Below are 22,962 nucleotides of genomic sequence, written 5' to 3' on the forward strand. Positions count from 1 at the left end.
TCATTATAGTGTCATGAAGCATGAAGAATGAAGATTGTGTCGCAATGCGTCAGCGTTTGACTGTAAAAATGGCGTTGTGATGATTTCATTTCCCTCGCTCTGGCGAAGCGCGGTGTTGAATTCCGCCACTAAATACGCAATACAATTCATAAAAACACAAATTTAATATATGCCAATTATTATGGTATTTACAGAGACGCATCCTGAGGATTCGAATTCGAGGACAGGATGTTTTCAAGCCAGAGAATACAAGCTTAATTTTCATATACTATTAGAAAAAAAGCAAGTATAACGGATCTACAAACGAAATATTTTCAAAGCGCCCAAAATTCTTCCATTTCGCGTTGAGAGTTGGTTTTCAGTCTTCAACTTTTTCAACACCTTGTTCACTTATTGACTGTTCTTACTAAAGTCATAATGTTGTTTCGTCCAAAGAGGCGTTGAGAACTTTTCTCATGCTCAATTTCAAAGTACCTTTTATTTTAATATTTTATTTGTTTAAACGAAATATGACGGAAAGTGGGAAACGGGGAATTTAACACTAGGATCCCTCTGCATACCCTGCTGAGTGCAGGATACAGCGTGAAGTTGATAAAATATTTGCTTAAAAATAACTTAAGTAAATGTTTTGTTAAATTAAATCTAATAAAAAAGAAAATGATAGTAAAATTATCTTTTTATAAATATAATACGTATAGAAATATTTTGTAACATTCCAAGAACCTAGGTGACAGAGATGTCGTATAGTACGTATAGGAATTCCTTTTACACCAGATAACACCGCAAACTTTTGATAGGAACGACGCTGTCTCGTAATATATTTGACACGCTTTAAACGTTGAGGGATAATCCCAGATTACTAAGTTCTGTGGAATAGAACTAATTAGGGTAATGTATTTTGGTGCATGACCAAACATAGTACAGACTGTATATTTAATTGTAAAATAAACATAATATTTAATTGTATTATAATAAGTTTTTCATTTAATTACTATGTTCGAATTATCCAAACTCTGTAAATATTGAAAAGCTGATTTGTAATTTCTTTAAGGGTCTCATTAGAATGATCTGTAGACATACTTAATTAATTATGTAGACATTACCGTTTACTGTTAGATATTTGCGATCAGAATATATAACGTTCTTTTATTATTTTTATAAAGAAATTTACTTTCAGTATAAGATAATATGTACCTATTATATAGGGAATATATAATTTACTACACAATTAATAATTTACTAAGCAATAGGGAAAAAATAATAGGTAAAGATAGATATAAAAATTGTGTCAGTGTATACTTTTTTTGTAGTCAATAGAAAAATCAATCAGATGTTGCCTCTTCTTTCTGCAGTTAATACTTTTCCACTTGGTCTAATATAGATAAATGAAAAATACACTTTTATTAAATCGAACCTTTATTCTAAATAGAACAAACCATATTCAAGTATATAAAATAACATTTAGAAAACCAATAAAATACATATCAAGAAGCAGAGGGAATACCGTCGTAAGTTATATTCAATATGAAAATGTTCACAAGATAATGTAAATCGACGAATGGATACTTATTGGAAATATTACAATTCAGTCGGAAACAATATTAAGTGCATGAATAAAACTCCCTCACAAATGAGACAAAGGATGTCAGATTCATCGGAAGGATATATATAACGTGCTAACTCAAGTAAAGGACTGGAACACGAGGCTCTACTGTCCGTGGGGTATTTGCGAATGACACTAACCTATGAATACCAAATATGATTTTCATATCCGAATCTCACCTCAATTCGGTCAGAACAATCCATTCATAGTAGAGTACGATATGTTCTTTCACAATTTTCAATTGGTTACAAAACCTAACGAGTAACAGTTGAATATTAAATATTAACACGAAGTATTTAACTCCAACCAAACTAAACCTACTCTCTCGACTAATATTTTCAATCGAATAACTAAATGTCATCAAAGATCTCTATGATGCATATAAAGATATTTATTTGATAAATTTGAAATACATTAAAATATCTTCTTCAAATTTCAATATCTATTAATCATAGCTGATATCTAGCATTTCATATAATCGGATACCAGTTGGGATCGTTTGAATTTCCAAATTATTAATAAATAAATGAAGGTAAAACGCTATGTATACTATGATTATAGTCGTGAATGACTGACATTAATAAGAAGGATTTCTGAGACGACGGTATTTGTGTAGGGATTGTGGACGTAATTAATACCGATCGTTAATCAAACACCCTGTGAAGGCTATGACGACGAGAAGGGCCCAGAGATAATAATGATATATTTTAAGATTAACAAGACGTTCTTGCACTTCACAAAAGTATTAAATTACTTCTAACTAAGCCATGGTAAAAACTATTTATATTTGTATGAAATTACAGGATGATTAAAAATTTTGCGCTTCAAATACCACACTATAACCTTTATGATTTCTCCCTGAACTGTGATCTGTGGTAAATGAGCAAGCCACTCTGTAATCTGTCCGCGTGAGCATCAATTAGCTGCAGTTAAAAGCTCCCTTTTATTGGAACGGCCAAATGAATGGGCAGCGTTGAGGGCACTTTGCCGAATTTCAGGCTCAAATCGTACGAGTAGTGTGAGCTGTGCACCGACCGCAAGCGTTTAAAACTGCGTTGTGCTCGCTCGAATCGATGTATGACATCTATCACGACAGGTATTAACTGTTTAAGCATTTTGTTATTGTCGTACTATGAATATAATATATTTTGATATAACTATGGTAGTGGTTTAAAGTATTTACTTTTTCATATTTTTAACTAGCGACCCTATTGCGGCTTCGCCCGCTTTTACTACCGGATTATTGATATAATGTATGTTTGCAAATCACTTAAGATAATGTGAAAATTAATTAAACCCTAATGCAACCCACATTTTCGTAGTTTCAATAAGGATTTTCCAATTGTTTTACACAGCAAGGATTTTTTAGTAGGTACCGTAATTTTATATCTGTGATACTAATCTTTTCAAGTTCTTATTAAAATATATTTAAATTACTATTTTTAGATAGTTAAATGACATTAAATAATACATTCAACTCGAATTATCCAATACGTGCAAACGCATCTAAATCTTCGTTGCTATAAAGGCAGGCGGGTTTTTTTTTTCGAGCTTGTGGTTAATGCTGAAGAGGGTATTCTGTCCCTGATGAAAAGCAAGCACTACGTGGCTGCCTGTGACGAAAATTAAATAGAATGCATTGGCCGGGAATTGAACCCGGGCCGCCCGCGTGGCAGGCGAGCATTCTACCACTGAACCACCGATGCGTGTAAGGCAGGCGGGCGCAGCGGACTCGCTTGTATAAGCATAACGTCGCGAGGTGCGTTTCGCAGCAAGGATTTTTTGATATTGTAACAACTTCTAAAGTACTTATTAAAATGAAAAACAGAAAAGACAGTTTTGATGTACATTAAATGGCCAACGTAACTAATATACTTATTTATATGCTGAGAGTAAGGGATAAGTGAAACTTGACTCGATACAGTTGATGTGTGAACGGCGTGATGTGTCAATAATTAAATGCGTTTTTCTCTAAAACTATTCGCAATTTTGAAATAGTTTAAAAAGCAAATTTTATCTTCGTTTAACGTAGAAATTTAATAAAGTATTTTATAGGATAAGGATTAATACCATTATGGAGAAATATCCCTCACAATAAAAAATATATAGAAATTATTATTTTTAGACAGAAATATGATCACTACACGTTATTCTTAAAAGATACGAATATGCTCTCGCGGACTTTTTTTTAGATCTTATTAAGAGGAACAATACTCCACTACATTTTTTTCATGTAGTACTTACCATTAAAGCAGCGCATGCGCGAAAGTGTCTCAACGGGTAGGACTTTATACACATTTATCGTATTTATGTTAATTTACATAAGAATGTACAAATAATAAACTATATATAAACCTTCCCTGAGAAATACTCGACCTAATGGTGAAAAACGCATCCAAATCCGTTGGGTGGTTTAGAAGAAGAAGAGTTAGAAAGTTCAGACAGACACAGAAAGCGACTTTGTTTTATAAGATATAGGAAGCGTTATTCCACACTTACGTAATACTACGGTAATACTTTTATAGAAACGTATAAAAATTTGATCGTAGCTGGATTTGAACCCGTGCCTCTTGAATGAAATACGTAATTCAATTAGCTGATTGGGCGAGGCGTTTTCTTCACCTATTAAAGCGTCAACTCAAAGACCGGGCTCGCCGTCCATTTACCGAGGGTTAATCCCTCTTTCAGAGTAATGAAATTCGTATACGTATCTCTTAATGCCTAAGTTTTGGATTCCACACTCAGCCTCGGGCGCTTCCTGCTATTTAACAGATTGTTTTGTATGAGCATCGAATATAATGGCATTCAAATAACGCTTGGTTGACGTTCATTAAGTTAAATTGATTTATTAGGTCCATTGAGTGAAGCTCCTAATTAACTAATTGTCGATATGTAAACGTATGGCATAGTGTGGCACTTATTGAAATATGTGCAATAAATTAATATCCTTTCAGATTTAGATATAAATCTATTCTATCCATGTTCTATAGGCGCGTACAAGTTACACACAGTAAAATATATATTTTTTTACCGCTACCCTTCAAATACTTTACGCCTATCGTAATTTGTAGTAAAGCTTACATTTTTAGTAATATTCTAGTTTTGTTTTGAATCCCACCAATTGTAATAAAATCTAAAATAACAAGAAAAAAATACAAGAAAAAAGATTTTTTAAGAATTTCAAAGCAAGTTGCCTACCATATAAGGCATTTTGAATTTTAACGTCAATCAACGTTATGAAGTAGAATGTATGGTAGTAAATAGTAGTAGGTTAAAATAAAGTACCTAAAAGAAATCTATTTCAAAGCAAACTTTTACCTGACATGCGAGTCATGTTCGGGTGGAATGGTGGCAAGAGCGCTGACATATTCTACTATTGAAATATAATGCTTCTCTACCAGAAAAATGTTCTACATTCATGACTGCATATTGTTACATAATGTTTGTGAAATAGCCGTAACTTAAGTAATATTTAAGTCTGCATCACTTTAGAATAGTTGATCAGTTCTATCTTACGTACTCGTATTGTACTTCAATAGAACAGACACTAAATATGGGATAAATATTACATTTAACTACACAGAGAAAGAAGATAATATTTTTGTTAATATAAATTGCTCCAAATTTAAACAATATAATCAAACAATAAATAAAAGTCTTACCAATTATCCTAATTAATTAATGTAGATTGAAATCCGTTCAGCCTCTAAATCTTGATTGGGATCTTGTCTTAACGAGTACATGTCAGAGACTGTACGGACCAAGCGCTGCATCTATTCATGCTTGCTTGAATCCGCAGATTTCTATGAAGGGTGACGTCGCCTATGGATAGGTAAGGCCAATATGGATTTGTGTTAATAATTAATACCAATTATTTATTGCTATAATATAAATAAAAGAATAAAAACAAGATTTATAAGGTTTTTTTTTTGAGGAATTGCCAGTTTAGGCGAAGCTTGCCACACATGATGTTTGAGTTCCTTTCATTCTAATTGAGACTTGAAGTAAGATATGTTCCGCACAAAATTTGGGGGTCGCAAGCTTTTTCTGAAATTCAGGCTTGCTTGTTGCTGGTTTTTTCATCATAAATGTTTTCTTTATAATTTGGCGATGATCTTGGATTAATTAAATTATTAGGATTATGTAAATATAACGATTTTTTATTCTTACAATAAAAAAGTATTTTTTTGTTGTCCGAAAATAGAAATGGAAGAATCGCACTAGCAATGCACTTTGAAATATTTCCTGATTTACATTTAGGAGTTAAAACTACATAAAATAGTTTTTAATTCTATTATGTATTATATTCTGAATACAACGTTATGTTACGAAAGGTCAAGTTAATATTCAAGTTAATTAAATGCTACTGACAACCTCAACTAAGCCTTGTCGCTCGCTAGACGTGCTCTAATGCAAACTAATCAGACCAACGTGTAATGAAATCACTGGATTATTTATATGACAAGACGTAAGGGAGCATTTAGCTTAATTAACATGAATTAATTATAATATTACCATATAATCTATATATATAATAAAACTGTAAAGGGGGTAAAATCTGTACATTGAATATAAACTAAAAAAAACACTTCAGGGGGACTCAATACAACTAATAGAAGGTAAAAATATGATTTTTGGAATTCTTGTCTGTCTGTCTGTTGTGACTCTAACTCAAAAACTACTGGACAGATTTAAATGAAACTTCTTTTGTTGCATAGCTATTAGTCTTCGGCAACATATAGGCTATAATTTATTTTGATAGTCCGAATACCTGATGTGAGACCCTAGCAGCCCGCCTAATCTATAAGAGATATCAATACAACGAATTAGGAAAAGTTATTCAACGTGATGAGCATTTTCTGTTGACATAAAAAAAAATGGATCCAATGTGAAACCCAGCTAAACTTTATTACATATAATTCGTCAGTCGTCTTAAAATAAATTATTCTACGTAATAAACATTTGTTTTGACGTTTACGTAATACCATAATTATTATTTAAAATGGTTCAACACCAAATGATATAAATTTAAGTAAATATTTTTAATAAATATATACAAATTAAATAAAATTTAAAAAGAATATCCATAAATCGGTAACATATATGTGTATCACAGATAAAAAAAATTAAATTCTTATAATTTTGAGGCCCGTTGTGGCGCAGTGGCACAAGCACGGCACTATATACACGACAGGTTCTGGGTTCGATTCCTACTCGAAGAAATGAAATATTTATTATTTTCATTACCTCACTTGGAACGAGGCAAAAGTAATTTTATAATATCAAAAAAAATATACGAAATATCTTCTTTTTTATAAAAATTAATCGCTGAATGTGTTGCTAAGCGCAAATCTCGAGAGCAGCTGAACCGATTTCGCTAATTCTTTTTTTATAATATTCCTTGAAGTACGAGGATAGTTTTAACGAAGAGAAAAAAATAAAAAAAAACCAGAAAAGGTCCAAAAACATGACTTTTCTATATTCCCATACAAAAGATTCGTATTAATATCTACTTAAAAGTCAATTTGGACTTTAATACCCTACTATAAAGTTTAAATGTTAGTAGCTGGATTCCTGGAAGGCAAAACAATTGAGTGACGTTAGTATCGTGTAAATATTATAGCCCAAGAACCCAGAGCTGCCAGACCGACGTCATTTTAGCAAAGGTGAAATTTTGAGGACTATTAGTCTTACATGTAGTTAAGACAAGTATGCTTACTCACTAACTTGAAAATGGGATCCTTTCAGAGGTGGAGAAAAATAACGGTATATCTCTTTCTGGGAAAATTATAAGGTCATCGGATGGATCTGGTTGCTTAGGGTCTGGGGCTAGAGGGTTCTTGAAATAGTCCGTAAATAATACATTTAAAATTTTAGATTTGCTTTAATGTAATTTGCCCCAATTCTAAAGAACCTTTATTACGTCTGGCAGAAGTAAAGGTCCACGTGAAAGAATGTGAAATATACATTTTTTACTTTAAAACATATATAAAAACTCTCTTCCTTACTTAAGGGAGCGTTTTAAATTGACACTTCCAAGTGAAAGACCTGTACGCTCATGTGTAACTCTAAGAAAGCTTGAGTGCCCTATATTTAATACTATGGAACTCACTACCTATCTCTATACTGTCAGGCAATCCATCTCTAAATACTTTTAAAATCAAATTAAAACAACATTTCTTAATCTCAATTAGAATCTTTAGTAGTCGCTTTGTCTTTTTTTTTATTAATTTTCTTTTTCTGTTTCAACTCTTTTATGTCATTGTATATATTTATGTAGTTATATTATATTGATTTATATTATGTATATTTGTATGTAGGTTTATTATTATTATTATTATTAACATTATATTAAAATACCGCACCCGAATCATTTCTTTTAACATCCCCTACATTCAAGGGTTTCTGGTAGAGATCTCTATTAGAGACAAGTTATCCACATTTTTTCTGTTATCATAAGTTTTCTGTACTTTCTTTCTTGTGTGGTACATAAATAAATGAAAAAAAAAAGAGACTTTCTACTTTAACGCAACTGGAAGTGTGCTTTAAGTTGGCACTATCTCTGAAGGTTTTTTAAGTTAGAGAGTATGTATACAGTCTTAAGTACATATTAGACTATCAATTCTCAAAATTTCAGCTTTGTTAAAATCATGTAGGTCTGGGGGCCTTGGGATCTCAATCTATTAATGTCAATATTTGTCAATATTTCTATGGCGAAATGTCACTTAAAATGTAAACGTCTCTTTGTGCATCTATATTATTAAATCTAAAAGCCACAAATTTCTATAATATTATTAAAGTATTGTGTATTTCTGACTTACTAAATATGCCTTCTATAAGGCGGTGGACAAATTTAGGCAGAAGAATCTAATCATACTCCCAGAACGTGAAGATTGCAATAAACGTGAGCACGACAGTTGTCTGATAATGGTGCAAATTTGAATCGAGCTGCTTTTTGTTACGATATATCAATTAATGCCAGCAGTGCCTACAGCTGTGTTGCTATTGGATCTATAAACTCAGCTTGCCAATATTGTAAGGTTATTGTAAAAACTCAGTATGCACATCAATTTGGTGGCGCAATGATTTTATTATAAGGAGGAGGATTGCCAGTGGTTCCACGTTCAATGCAAGCTGATGAACTGAATTCATGTTTAAAGTCCTCGAAATTGTGGAAACATGTCAAGGTATTACATTAAAGCAAGAATATGCGTGTCATGTTGTAAAATGATCAATCTGGAGACATATTCTCTAAACAACTCATTGATATTGGTAATGGCAAACTTCCTATATATGCGCTGACTGGCTGCATCACCTTTCCTGATCGTTTTTGTCAGTTAACGTAATCAAAAGATTAACTCATTCATAAAGTGCTTCCAAATGTTGCTGAAACATATTTATTCCATGATTGGTTGAGCGAAAGAGCTTTACTCGCTGCTGATGTAAATAATTTATTTTCAATTTCCAAGATGGAATTCCTGGCGTAATGAAGATATATTATCATCAGTTGATACGGCAACTAATGAAGATGATGTCGTGAATTATCCACTGGAATTTTTAAACTCACTTTATTTGCCAGGATTGCCGCCTCACAGACTTCAATTAAAGCTTGAATGTGTAGTTATAATGTTGCGAAATATTAACCAACTGAAACTTTGTAACGGCACACGATTAGCGATAAAAATAATGAATAACGAATAGAAGCAATCATATTAAAAGGAAAGTATAAAGGAGAAGACTTTTTGATGATGCGGGGCATCCCAATGATTTCGATTTTTTTTTTTTTTTTTTTTTATTGAAGATGAGTAAGCATTTGTCCGCTATCTCACCTGGTGGTAATTGACGATGCGAACGATGGTGGAGCATGCTTACCCAGAAAATGCCTATTCACTCTTTCCTTGAAGACGGTCAGGTTATATTTAACGGGGAACTTGAGGGGAACGGGGAGTTGAGCAGGCAGGGAGTTCCACTCCTTAGCTGTTCTTATAAGGAAAGATTGACATACCATTCGAGCTTAAAAGACTACAGTTTCCAGTACGGCTTGCTTTCGCAATGACTATAAACAAATCCCAGGGGCAGTTATTAAGTGTTTGTGGTATTAACATAGAAAACTCATGTTTCTCGCATGGTCTGTTGTATGTTGCCTGTACCCGTGTTGGAAAACCATCTGCTCTGTTTGTTTACGCGCCAGATAACCAAACAAAAAATAACGTGTATCATAAAGTACTACAATGAAAATGAAACTGAATTTAGAATAAGTAAAAATAAAATAAAATATAATAAGTAGGCATCATAATAAGATATCGGAAATTGTTATTTTTATTATAATTTTTAATGAATATTATAAGAATTAAAAATGATTTAAGTTTTTATTTTTTTTATCTTACTAGCTGACCCGGTGTCGCTAATAGCAGAATAAAAAAAAATCGACTGTTAGGCGATACGAAGTTCGCGGGTCTGCTAGTTATATATATACATATATAGCGCTATATTTAATGAGCAAAATTTAAAAACGTTTATATTTATTTTCTAGTCTTAGGCGGGTCTATATGGCTATATAGACCCGCCGTGCCCAAATACAATAGTACCCTTGTTTTTTTTTATATTTTTATTTTTATGCAGTTTATGTCTAGAATTGTAAAGATAAGTAGTATATCCTTATGTTGTAGCCGTAAAATCCAATTAAAAAATTTTTACAATCGTTCATTTCGTGCCTTTTGTAAAGCTGTTTCACGAAATCTGTGAAGGCAAAATGTAAGTATTTCTATTTTTAACTTTTTCTTCTAAATACATTTGTTTTGGTACAAAACATACTTAAGTACTTAGTATTCTATGTAATATAATTACATTTGATTAGAAAAGAAGAGTCGTAATAGGACAAATTCAACTTTTACGGTGCTGTACCCAATTGGGGCCAATGGGAACATCAGAGGTAAATTTTTAAGTTTTTATACGCATGTCCATCCAAAGTTCATAAAGACTCTTAGGATATTTAGCGGTCACAATGAATATAAGGGTCTTCAAGAAGCAATCGCAGATGTAATTATTAAAAAAAAGACTTCGGAGAGGTATATATAGTTGCGCTGCCTCTAGAACCAGGTTTGGTAATCGACGAAGAAGGAGATGATAACAATATAAGAAGCACTGCTAATCTGCCTGCTTACTAAAATTGAGACAGTAGTATTATCAACCTTTTGCTAAGAGACGTAGAGGAACTGTAATCTTGAGCAACCCCGTTGGTGTAAAAGTGATCCAACTACGACTAATATACAAGGTCGTCTTGAAAAATTTAAGAATTGTTAAGATTAAGATGAAACTCAGCAGTAAAGGATATGAAAAGAAAAACCGAGCCGATTTTGATTACTGCTTTTAACAAGTTAACCAAATTTTATTAGTGCGGTTTACAGTGTGGTATGGGCAGGGTTGATCAGGCTGATCAATCTTTTTACCTATATAGCAATGCTGTACGGCAAAAAATTGTGGTGGGTTTTATCCACACATACATAGGATCTTGCTGTTGCAAATTCACGGCACTTGCACTTGCTAACCAATATAAACAGAATAGATTAGCTTGATTTTTTCGTTACATCGCTCGTCACTATTTAAGAGACGAAAACATCAACGCATTTATGCGACCAGCAGCTTCTGCAGTACCCAGTCTGCAGCAACACGGGGTAGACTACTACTCCCAAAAATTTTGTTAGCAACTGAGACGTGCAATGTGCCATAAAAAAACGCGTTGATAGTGTAAAAAGTGCTATAAAACATTTCGTATCGCAAAAATAATTTCGAAAATTTACATACTACATGGCCCCATTTAAGGACGGCATTCTTTTTATATTTAAATAAAAAAAAATATATTTTTTTTTACGTTTTTTATTTTCTTACATCGATATCTATCAATTATTACCTAAAAAACTTTTTATTTACCGCTAGTTTGAGTATGGGTCTAAATGGGTTAATTCTTTCTAGTAAATTATTTTTAAATATATTTAGTCTGTACTACAAACTGTATAATATGGTAACTGTTCTGCCTATAATATATAACAAACATTACATAATGAACAACAGAGGTCTTTAACAATAACAGATACTTTATGTACAAGAAAATTCTCTCCCTCACATTGATTAAACGGCCTCCGTCTTATTATGCAAGTTAAACAAGCCAAACTGAATTCAAAAAATACAATATTTATTTTATATTTTTCCTTCAAGAATAAATTTGCATTCCATTGTCAGCCATAAATATTTTTGTTTCAAGAATAAAAATATACAATTAAATCACATACAACTCGAACTTAAAATCTTTTTCATAAATGACTATTTTGAGTAAGGTATGTTTACGAGTACGGTATGTTTAAGCAAAAAGTAAAAGAATATGTTTATATAGAAGAATATTGTTTTTATGAGACGTGAATTTCGCAAATAGAAGTTTCCTTAAGATTCAAGTAGATTCAATATTCATTCAGTATAAAATAATTTTATTACACAAAGGGATTGCATACAAACGGCAAAGAAATAAGGACGACATTCCATATTTCGGAATTTTCTTATAAAAATGTGATGATAAACACTTTTCTATTGAACTGTTGTAGATAATGTCTATAGGTTAGACTTTGATAGTTGATGTTTTAAATTTATTATATTTATGTCAACTAGCCATACTGAAAAACAAATTAAATATTTCATTCGTCATCGTCCTCAGTCGTGGCATAGTCGTAGTCTCCTGATCTGAAATTGGAATGATTATGGGTTCAATCGGGGAAGTTATAGAGAGAGAGAGTAGAATTTGTATTCGGAAGAAGAAATTAACTGTTACTAACATCTATTTAATTTTCAGCTCCACGCTGTATTCCTGTGGAACCTAGTGTTCGAGTCACAGCGTGTCTACTATATATAAACAATTATTCTATTTATAGATATTGCTTGCCTGAGATTACCAAGATACTATAATAATTTTATAACAACTGACTGGAGCGAGATCTTTTAGCTTTGCAAAGCGCAATTTATATAAAAGGAGCACTTTGCGACAGTCGCATTCGCATTTCAACTTTAATTAATTCTACAAAATCTATCTTCATGCAATTTGTTGTTCACTTAGCGGTTATTACATTTATTATGCAGTATCTGTGAAATATTTGTAGTGCTGTAGAACTATTTACTATAATTTTTGAGATAACTGAGCCTGCCTATATAGGTACTCAATTTTTGATAACGTACATTAGGTACGTATTATATATAGTACGAAATAACATCACGTCAAAAAAATTATTCTAATTGTTAAAAAATTATAACTTTGATGTGCGACACTTATACGACCAGTGAGAAAAGGTATTCTGAATAGGTGTGTAAGCAAATAATTTATCAAAGTCACGTCACTGGAGTGGCAATTGCTAAAGAAAGGAAAAAAAATGTTATTTCAAAACGTTTTTCTCATACACAGATCGACGCATACGTGATTGATTTATCTTTCCTAAAACACACCTAATAAAACACTTAGTTTTTCTGGTCCAATGATGTAATTAAAAGTAATTTTGATACATGTATAACAGTTTCACCTGTAGAAAGAACCTGGTGTTAAGATACTGCTTACTCCACTTACCGCTCAATTTTCATGACATATGCGCCAGAGAAATTAAAAATTCATTTCCGCGCGTCCACAACCGTCGCGTTTACTCACACGCTGTGCCACTGAAACAAAATAGCAATAAATACAAATGTACAAAATAAATTTCAAGCGTGGGCAATATATTTATACATATGGGATTTATCTCTAAGTCCTATAGACAAGACAAGAACTATAGACAACTCAAGAGTAAAGTTTATTCAGAATCTAGGCCGAGGTGCGGCACACGACAGTGTCTTATTAGATTTGCTTGATCGCTCTCACAAATACTACCCTGGACGAGCTTCTATCGGACGTACTAATTGCTTTAGACTGCCCGTATGTACCTGTCGTCTTTGCGTGGTACGGTTACTGATTATTTGTTATCTAAAACAGATGTTAGCAGTATATGAATATATAATGCTGTTTGAATATATCTCAAATTGCCATTAATTGGTTTGCTAAGTAATTATTAGTCTCATACAATAATGACAATATTCGAATACCATAAAAATAACTTATAATTATAGATTATGTATGACTAATTATAAATAGCAGTGAGGCCGATTGGACTGTAAACGGGACTGGCTGTGGGTTCAATTCCCACTCGAGAAAAGATTCCGGAATAGAAAAAAATTCCGACGAATTGAGATCGGTTAAAAACTAGACAGTGTTTCCAGGTCAGTACGATATGGGTACCTTCAAAAAGCGCGTCAATTCCACCTCAAAGGCCGGCAACGCACATGTAACTCCTCTGGTGCTGCACGGGATCGGCGGTCGTTTGCCTTGTCCTTTTTCCATAAAAAAAAATAGGTTCCCAATATCTCTTTGCCTACCCTTGTAAAGTGCGAAGCTAAAAAATAAAAAATGTTAATATTGAATACTAATTTTATACAGCATTGTTTAATGTGCATACATATTATGCGAGTCCAATTCATGCGAACCTACCAGCATAATGGAACAGTCGTTAAGCTCGAAGAATGGTTGATGTCGCTCCGTGACTGCCGTTAATTGATTTTATGCAGTGCTTTTGACTCCAATTTCTTTGTTTTGTAATGATTTAATAACAAGTTATTGCTTGTTTCTTTTTTAGTTTAGTTCACTTTGCGTATTTAATTGTGCGCAAAAAGTGATTTGATGAAAAGTCATAACATTTTCATTATTTTGTATAGAAAGCAACATCACGTGCTGATTTTCGGATTCTTTACTCTAACAAGAATAGTTTAGGCGAGGCTAGTATATTTGTAGTTCATTTTATGCTAAGAAAATACATGCCCATGTACCTGCTACTTAAAATTGTTACGGAACCCTCGCTGGGCGACCGACTCGCTCTTGACCAGTTTTATTTATGAATTAGATGAATAAATCCATTAGTATTTGTAACATTTTATATAATATAATGTATTATTAAATGTAATAGCGAACGCTATAGTATCAGGTATTTTGATAAAAATTATAAGACTTCTAAATTTTACTAAAATTCTAAATATAATTAATCTTCGGTGAATAAAGAACATCATCTAATTAAAACCCTTATTTACCTTCATTTTATTACTTCATTAATTAGGGACGTTCTTTGTACACAGTTATTATATAACGTTATTTAATAACAGATAATTAATTAATGTTTATCTTAAGGGGGGGGTAGGGTTTTGAAGGCAGAAATAAACAGGTTTTTACAGATTTTTTTTTGGGGCGTACAGTGAAAGTAAATTTATTTCTGATTATTGTATATTAAAGAGTAGTAATTGAACTATATTCTGTGAAATATTGGTTGAAAAATATTGAAAATTGACCGAACGGTAGCAATTTTTCGCAGGCGCCTCAGAAAAAATACATTTTGCGGTGCACGTCATACCTCAGCACTGGATCATCTGAAATGAAATAACCAAAGTTTTTCTTTTAATTTTTATGTCCCTCTAGGTATCTCTGTCGAGTTTTTCCATTTTATTAAAATTTTTGAACTTTTTACAAGACTTGAAAGTGAAAATACTGATTTTTGGCCTAAATTCATGACTATTGTTTTTAATAATAAAAAAAATAAAATCAAAAACGAAAAAATCTCAACAGGGTTACCTCATAAATTATGTAAGGAAATACTGTAAAAAAATTGAGAACGATCGGTTGAATAGATTTTGAGATACAGAGGGCACCGACTCAAAAAACATCGATTTGAGAAAAACGCGTTTAAAGATTTTCGTAGCGAAAAGACCCTGATAAAACTTAGTAAGCTATTTATTTTTTATTTTACTCACATAGAATCATCAATGCCGGGACCATAGAGTATAGAACTTTCGTCAAGAATGTCCAAAGCATCTTTTTAATCAAGTCTGCGGCGAATTCTATCATTTTTAGCGGTTTCAGCTGCTCGCTCATCTGCTCTGTTCATTCGAATATCGTCGGTTAGAAGCGCCCATCCATGACAACTTGGACCAGTACAGATTCGCATCTCTTCTAGGAAGGTTAAATAAGCTTTACAGCGTTTCATCGTTTCTTCGTTTATGCGTAGGAACAATTTTTTTAGCTTGATACAACTTTTTACCAGTCTCCTTTCTACACTCTCTGGAAACTTTTCTCGGCATTTTGCGAACAACAAAAATATCACAACGAAATAGAGTAAGAAAATACAACACAATTGTTACACTCCGCGTCTGCTTCGAAAATGAAGCAACACCAGGTACCGTTACAACGACCCTGTCTAAGACTTTTCTGTAAATTGCTTAGGGACAATAACAAAAGAGATTTAGAAACAGCTCAGGTAGTCGTTCGAGACACACCTACTTCCAAAGCTATATCTTTGTGAGTTTTGCTTCGATTGACTTCCTATTAACAGACAACATTCTTGAGTTACTATACTTTCATAATATGCAATAAAAAAAATTCACTTTTTTTGAACCCTCAAAACCCTACCACCCCCTTAAAAGACCTTATCAAAAACAGCATAATTACAAACGCTTACTTAACTTCTTTTATAATATTATGAGGAAATTTATTCCTATGTGTAACTAAGGTAATTATTAATGTGTATACCGCAAACATGAATACTATTATTTCGCTTGCAATTTATTTGCTCGCTGCTGTATCCTGACTCTACCTGCTAAATGGCGAAACTAAAAATCCCATTTAATTTTACGGGCTAAATATTTTTTCCCGAATTTTCCCAAAGACTTAAAAAACATAGTGTAGAAAACAATCTTAAATTAAGTTCTTTGAACGTAAAGGGAATAAATTTTAAATTCCACATGTCCTCAGAGTAATATGTAACACAAACTCGTGATGTCCCGACTCAGAAGAATAAAAATGTAAAAGAGAACATTGAGATAACTCAGTCTAACACGATTTGCGCATTAGCTGTGGAAGTAGGGAATATATGTGTGGTAATTTAAAAGCTCGCTTGTTTTCCTTTTTGTTTCATTATTATCAGTATTGAGTAGATGTTTTTTATTTGTTTGTAGTTTTTTAATTATCTGCAATATAAGGATTTAAAATACATATATAAAATGCATCTAATTTATTTTTATTTTAAATACTTCATTTGAAATGAATTTATTATTTTATTTGAAATATTTTACATAAATACATTTTGTATTTGTAAAGCGTTAGGAGCGTTATGCTCACTAATCAAATGTTAGTAAATATTTATTTGATAGTGGGTAGTTGTATGTGGACGTAGTGTGTTATTAATTGTGTAAAATGAAGGACAGGACTGTTTGCTTCCTAAAAAATTTTACTATTGAAAAAAATGGTAACGGTGCGACTTCCAATAAATAATTATTAATTGGAATATACGATTCTAAAATATATACTTTTGTAGAGAAATAACATTCGTTTCATATTGTAAGGCTAGTGGAGGTTCATTAGTACAGACAGACTTGGCTTCTTGGTCTGAAAGAATGAGTTTTATGCATCTATAATTTTGCATATTTAGAAAAGCGAAACCTTACCAGTTTTATTGCTAATTTCAGAAGAATAACTGGAAACTGATGATGATTTCACTTATATTCATAAGCGGAAAAGCGGTTTCCAATTATAAAGAACAAACAGTATTGTAAAATTTACCGTTAATAGAATGGAAAAGTAAATTTAACAACAAAGAAAATCTTATTCTTATTCGGAAATTCAGCTAAAAACCCTTTCTGAGAAAAATATTATTTTGTAATTTTTGCGTATTACGGAGTTATTTCCCCTTTATAAAGATATATCATAACAACAACTCTGTTACAGAAATTGAAAAATAACAATAACGATAGATGTTGATTTTATAAAGGCTCTTTGTTTATGAAATTTATAAGATTTTTTTACATAAAATCATTTTCAGCAAAGTAAAATATGATTTTTAATAATAGTTTCGATCGTTTCGTAGTAGTACGAACATTGATTTAAGGATTTAGTTATACAAAGAAATATACGATGTTTACGCCTATTCAACATGTAACATTCTGTAACCATTAATTATTACTAATTTTTACTTACTCTGTTCACTCATAACTATATAGGTACATACTATTATGACTGCTACGCTACTGCTGAAAAGGAGACCTATACAAAAGCATAAGACTTATAATCAATCGATTAACTTCTTATCCAATAATCTGTTAACAATCGCTTTACAACTCAAAATAAATATTAATTCAACTCCCATTTCGATTACATGGCCCCGTAGTGTTTGCTTTATACAATAGACGGGTCTCTGGCGCCGTAAATTAACAAGAAACAAGAGTCGTCGAATTGATGCCCCCGCTCCGACCAAATTTCCATAATTTAATTAAACTGCTCTAATTAATAGAAAGTGTAGAGGATAATATTTCTGTAAAATATTATTTTTTATATCTTATCTGTACATATTTCTTTGTAGCTTAACGCTGTTTAATTTAACACCGTTTTGTCTTGTTACCAAAACGAGAACGAAATTGAATCCACAACCGTTGCGTTTAAAGTTTTGTCGCTGCGCCGGCCTTACTTGTACATCATATTATAATATTAATAATGAAAAATTTCAATATTTAAAAAAAACGTTCTCGTTTCGCTGGTCTTGTTAGATATGGGTTCCGCTATAAAATCTGACAGAGAAGGTAATCGACGATGGAATGATTATTTGCGAAAGATGCGATAATAAATTAATTTCATTATAAAATATACATGATTCATTTAAAAAGAATAAAATTTACAATATATAATAATTAAAATTTTAGAATGAAAAATTGTTAATTCACATCGCTATTTTATAGACGCTACTAGCTTAATGGAAACTTAATTTGGAACAGTTTTTCACGTGATTTAAAATTCGTTTATCTCTCGCTCGCACAGCTTGTTACGCGATGACCGATGCCGGATATGTTTCCGCTTTTAATGAAATTCGTCTGTCCCTGCGCTGTGTCGGACCATCACGGATAGCGTGGTGCAAACAAATAAAAACAAATATTATCTAATTGATTTTAGCACAGTGCGACCATGAGTGTGTATGATGGTTGTGGGTTCGATTCCCGAAATTTACGAATTTCTTGCCTATCGCGCTTACATCGGTACGCTAGTGCCCCTGCACCACGACTGGCCTCACTAAGAATTATATCTAAAATATTTAACTGCATCGAATACATTGTAATTTAACAAAATATAATGTTTTCTCTGCTGTGACTATAACAATTTTTTTTTGATTCAGCATAATATTGAAAATGGATGGAGTGGAGAAAAATAAATATTGTAGCTACATCACATTGATGAAAAACATATAGAATTTCTTCCTTTTTGTTACTGTATCCCGTGTAAGATCAGGGAAGATAGTCCGTCCCCTCACTTCATGCTCAAATTTTGAGATATTGTTATTGTTTTTGCTTATATCTATTCAATAATATTTTGTATATTATGTAATGAAATAATAGCCTCAAGAAGCCTTTACTGTATGTTTATGTGCTTATTTCATTTTCAAAAGCCACCTGCAAACAAGTTTCAATAAGCCACGAGTCACGACTGTCGGACATTGAACATCAGAATAGTATTGTGGTCCGCGTCGAGAGCGCGCTCTGTCCTGCTCTGCAACTGTTCCTTATCAAAAGGCTATTCTTCTAAAGCTTTATCTTTATGTATACTTTAGATGTATACGATTTTTCCTTATTTTTTGAATTTGAAAATGTTCACCCTATTTATGTTAATTATTTTTAAATTATATACGTAATAATATTTATATTGATAATAGCATAAGTATTTTTTATATAAAATGTAAATTACAATGCATCCTTTCGATATTTAAGATATATATTATGTTTCGGATGGCGGACTAAAAGTGAAAGCACAGCTATAAGTCACAATATTACTAGTTTATAAGATATTTTTATTAAATACGTGACACCAATATTTTTTAATCAAAATTATGAACAAAAATATTTGAATCCAGTTATAAATATGATTGGAGGAATAGTAAAACGCGAACTGGAACAATCATCTCCAACAGTGATAGAGTAGCTGTGGAATAGAGAACGTCCGCCGAGGAGGAATATTTGATATCTGTATAGTGAGCAGCGTCGATAGCCGCTCGTACTCGTATGTATGAGAATGCTTTCATAGTTGGACAGCGTTCCTTTATATGATCAGGATTTTCTTGTATGTGTATTATCTTTTTATAAGTTCATTCAATGGATTCAAAGCTCATCCGTTTTTCCTTTGTATATTTTCGGTACAAATAACAGATTTGATCCAATTTGCAGGAGAAGCTGAAAAATTAAATTAATTATTTATTTAATATATTTTTTTTTTTTATTAATTATTTATATTACTTTTATCATATTATATTTTTTCAAAAAATAAATCACGCATTAAAATTTTAAGTTCAACTTGTTGTTCAATAATTAATGTTATAACGTATCCTATCCTATATCTTATAAAACAAAGTCGCTTTTCGTGTCTGTCTGAACTTTCTAACTCTTCTTCTTCTAAACCACCCTACGGATTTTTATGCGGTTTTCACCATTAGGTCGAGTATTTTTCAGGGAAGGTTTATATATAGTTTATTATTTGTACATTCTTATGTAAATTAACATAAATACGATAAATGTGTCTAAAGTCCTACCCGTTGAGACACTTTCGCGCATGCGCTGCTTTAATGGTAAGTACTACATGAAAAAAATGTACTGGACTATTGTTCCTCTTAATAAGATCTACAAAAAAGTCCGCGAGAGCATATTTTTATCTTTTAAGGATAACGTGTAGTGATCATATTTCTGTCTAAAAATAGTAATTTCAAGATATTTTTTATTGTGAGGGATATTTTTCCATAATGGTATTAATCCTTATCCTTTAAAATACTTTATTAATTTTCCACGTTAAACGAAGATAAAATTATCTTTTTACACTATTTCGAAATTGCGAATAGTATTAGAGAAAAACGCATTTAATTGTCGACACATCACGCCGTTGACACATCAGCTGTGCCGACTCAAGTTTTACTTATCCCTTACTCTCAGCATATAAATAAGTATATTAGTTACGTTGGTCATTTAATGTAGATCAAAACTGTCTTTTACTGTTTTTTCATTTTAATAAATACTTTAGAAATTGTTACAATATCAAAAAATCATTGCTGCGAAACGCGCCCCACCACGTTTTGCTTATACAAGCGCGTCATGAGCAGTCATCGGTGGTTCAGTGGTAAAATGCTCGCCTGCCACGCGGGCCCGGGTTCGATTCCCGGCCAATGCATTCTATTTAATTTTCCTCACAGGCAGCCACGTAGTGCTTGCTTTTCATCAGGGACAGAATACCCTCTTCAGCATTAACCACAAGCTCGACAAAAATACCCGCCCGCTATAGAGTCATAGCAACGAAGATTTAGATGCGTTTGCACGTATTGGATAATTGGAGTTGAATGTATTATTTCAGCGCGATATATTTGGTTTCATATTTTTTGTAGTAGTTGTTAGTAGGTAGGCTTTTGTTTATAATTTCTTCCGTTTAAAAATAGTCATTTAACTATCTAAAAATAGTCATTTAAAAATATTTTAATAAGTACTTGAAAAGATTAGTAGCACAGATTTAAAATTACTGTACCTACTAAAAATCCTTGCTGTGTAAAACAATTGGAAAATCCTTATTGAAACTACGATAATGCGGGTTGCATTAGGGTTTAATTAATTTTCACATTATCTTAAGTGCTTTGCAAACATACATTATATGAATAATCCAGTAGTAAAAGCGGGCGAAGCCGCAAGGGGGTCGCTAGTATCTTATAAAACAAAGTCGCTTTTTGTGTCTGTCTGAACTTTCTAACTCTTCTTCTTCTAAACCACCCAACGGATTTGGACGCGGTTTTCACCATTAGGTCGAGTATTTCTCAGGGAAGGTTTATATATAGTTTATTATTTGTACATTCTTATGTAAATTAACATAAATACGATAAATGTGTATAAAGTCCTACCCGCTGAGACACTTTGGCGCATGCGCTGCTTTAATGGTAAATACTACATGAAAAAAATGTACTGGAGTATTGTTCCTCTTAATAAGATCTACAAAAAAGTCAGCGACGGCATATTCGTATCTTTTAAGAATAACGTGTAGTGATCATATTTCTGTCTAAAAATAGTAATTTCAATATATTTTTTATTGTGAGGGATATTTTTCCATAATGGTATTAATCCTTATCCTTTAAAATACTTTATTAAATTTCTACGTTAAACGAAGATAAAATTTGCTTTTTAAACTATTTCGAAATTGCGAATAGTTTTAGAGAAAAACGCATTTAATTATTGACACATCACGCCGTTCACACATCAACTGTATCGAGTCAAGTTTCACTTATCCCTTACTCTCAGCATATAAATAAGTATATTAGTTACGTTGGCCATTTAATGTAGATCAAAACTGTCTTTTCTGTTTTTCATTTTAATAAGTACTTTAGAAGTTGTTACAATATCAAAAAATCCTTGCTGCGAAACGCGCCTCGCGACGTTATGCTTATACAAGCGAGTCCGCCGCGCCCGCCTGCCTTACACGCATCGGTGGTTCAGTGGTAGAATGCTCGCCTGCCACGCGGGCAGCCCGGGTTCAATTCCCGGCCGATGCATTCTATTTAATTTTCGTCACAGGCAGCCACGTAGTGCTTGCTTTTCATCAGAGACAGAATACCCTCTTCAGTATTAACCACAAGCTCGAAAAAAAAAAAAACCCGCCTGCCTCTATAGCAACGAAGATTTAGATGCGTTTGCACGTAATGGATAATTCGAGTTGAATGTATTATTTAATGTCATTTAACTATCTAAAAATAGTAATTTAAATATATTTTAATAAGTACTTGAAAAGATTAGTAGCACAGATTTAAAATTACGGGACCTACTAAAAAATCCTTGCTGTGTAAAACAATTGGAAAATCCTTATTGAAACTACGAAAATGCGGGTTGCATTAGGGTTTAATTAATTTTCACATTATCTTAAGTGCTTTGCAAACATACATTATATGAATAATCCAGTAGTAAAAGCGGGCGAAGCCGCAATAGGGTCGCTAGTTTGAATATAATATTTGAGTAATTATTACAAAAAGTACTTTTGGCAGGAATTCAAGATAGCGAATAGACTATAAATAAACAATTTTCCATCTCATAAATTGCGTACAATAACAAGAAAACTGCAAATTTATGCAGATTTCATGGAAATGTCTTTTAAATGTGAGTTGGCCCGCAACAAAGCTAATCTGAATGTATAAAGGTTTTAGAGGAATCAAAATACGGCCTGTATTAAGAAGAATATGATGTTTTATATTACTATGATT

The 22,962-nt window shown here is 32.3% G+C and overlaps 1 long non-coding RNA gene across 1 annotated transcript; it reads right to left on the reverse strand.

Annotated features, from left to right (window-relative positions):
* Positions 1-14,921: 14,921 nt before the first annotated feature.
* LOC146531698 (uncharacterized) lies at positions 14,922-16,126 on the reverse strand. Its single transcript, XR_014878808.1, has 2 exons — positions 15,464-16,126; positions 14,922-15,082 (listed from the first exon to the last, which is right to left on the reverse strand). It is a non-coding gene; the product is annotated as an uncharacterized LOC146531698 (long non-coding RNA).
* Between the last annotated feature and the right edge of the window lie 6,836 nt (positions 16,127-22,962).

This window comes from Heliconius melpomene, chromosome 15, assembly GCF_056956725.1.
Source record: "Heliconius melpomene rosina isolate 202511_hmr_F chromosome 15, ASM5695672v1, whole genome shotgun sequence".
Lineage (NCBI taxonomy): Eukaryota > Metazoa > Arthropoda > Insecta > Lepidoptera > Nymphalidae > Heliconius > Heliconius melpomene.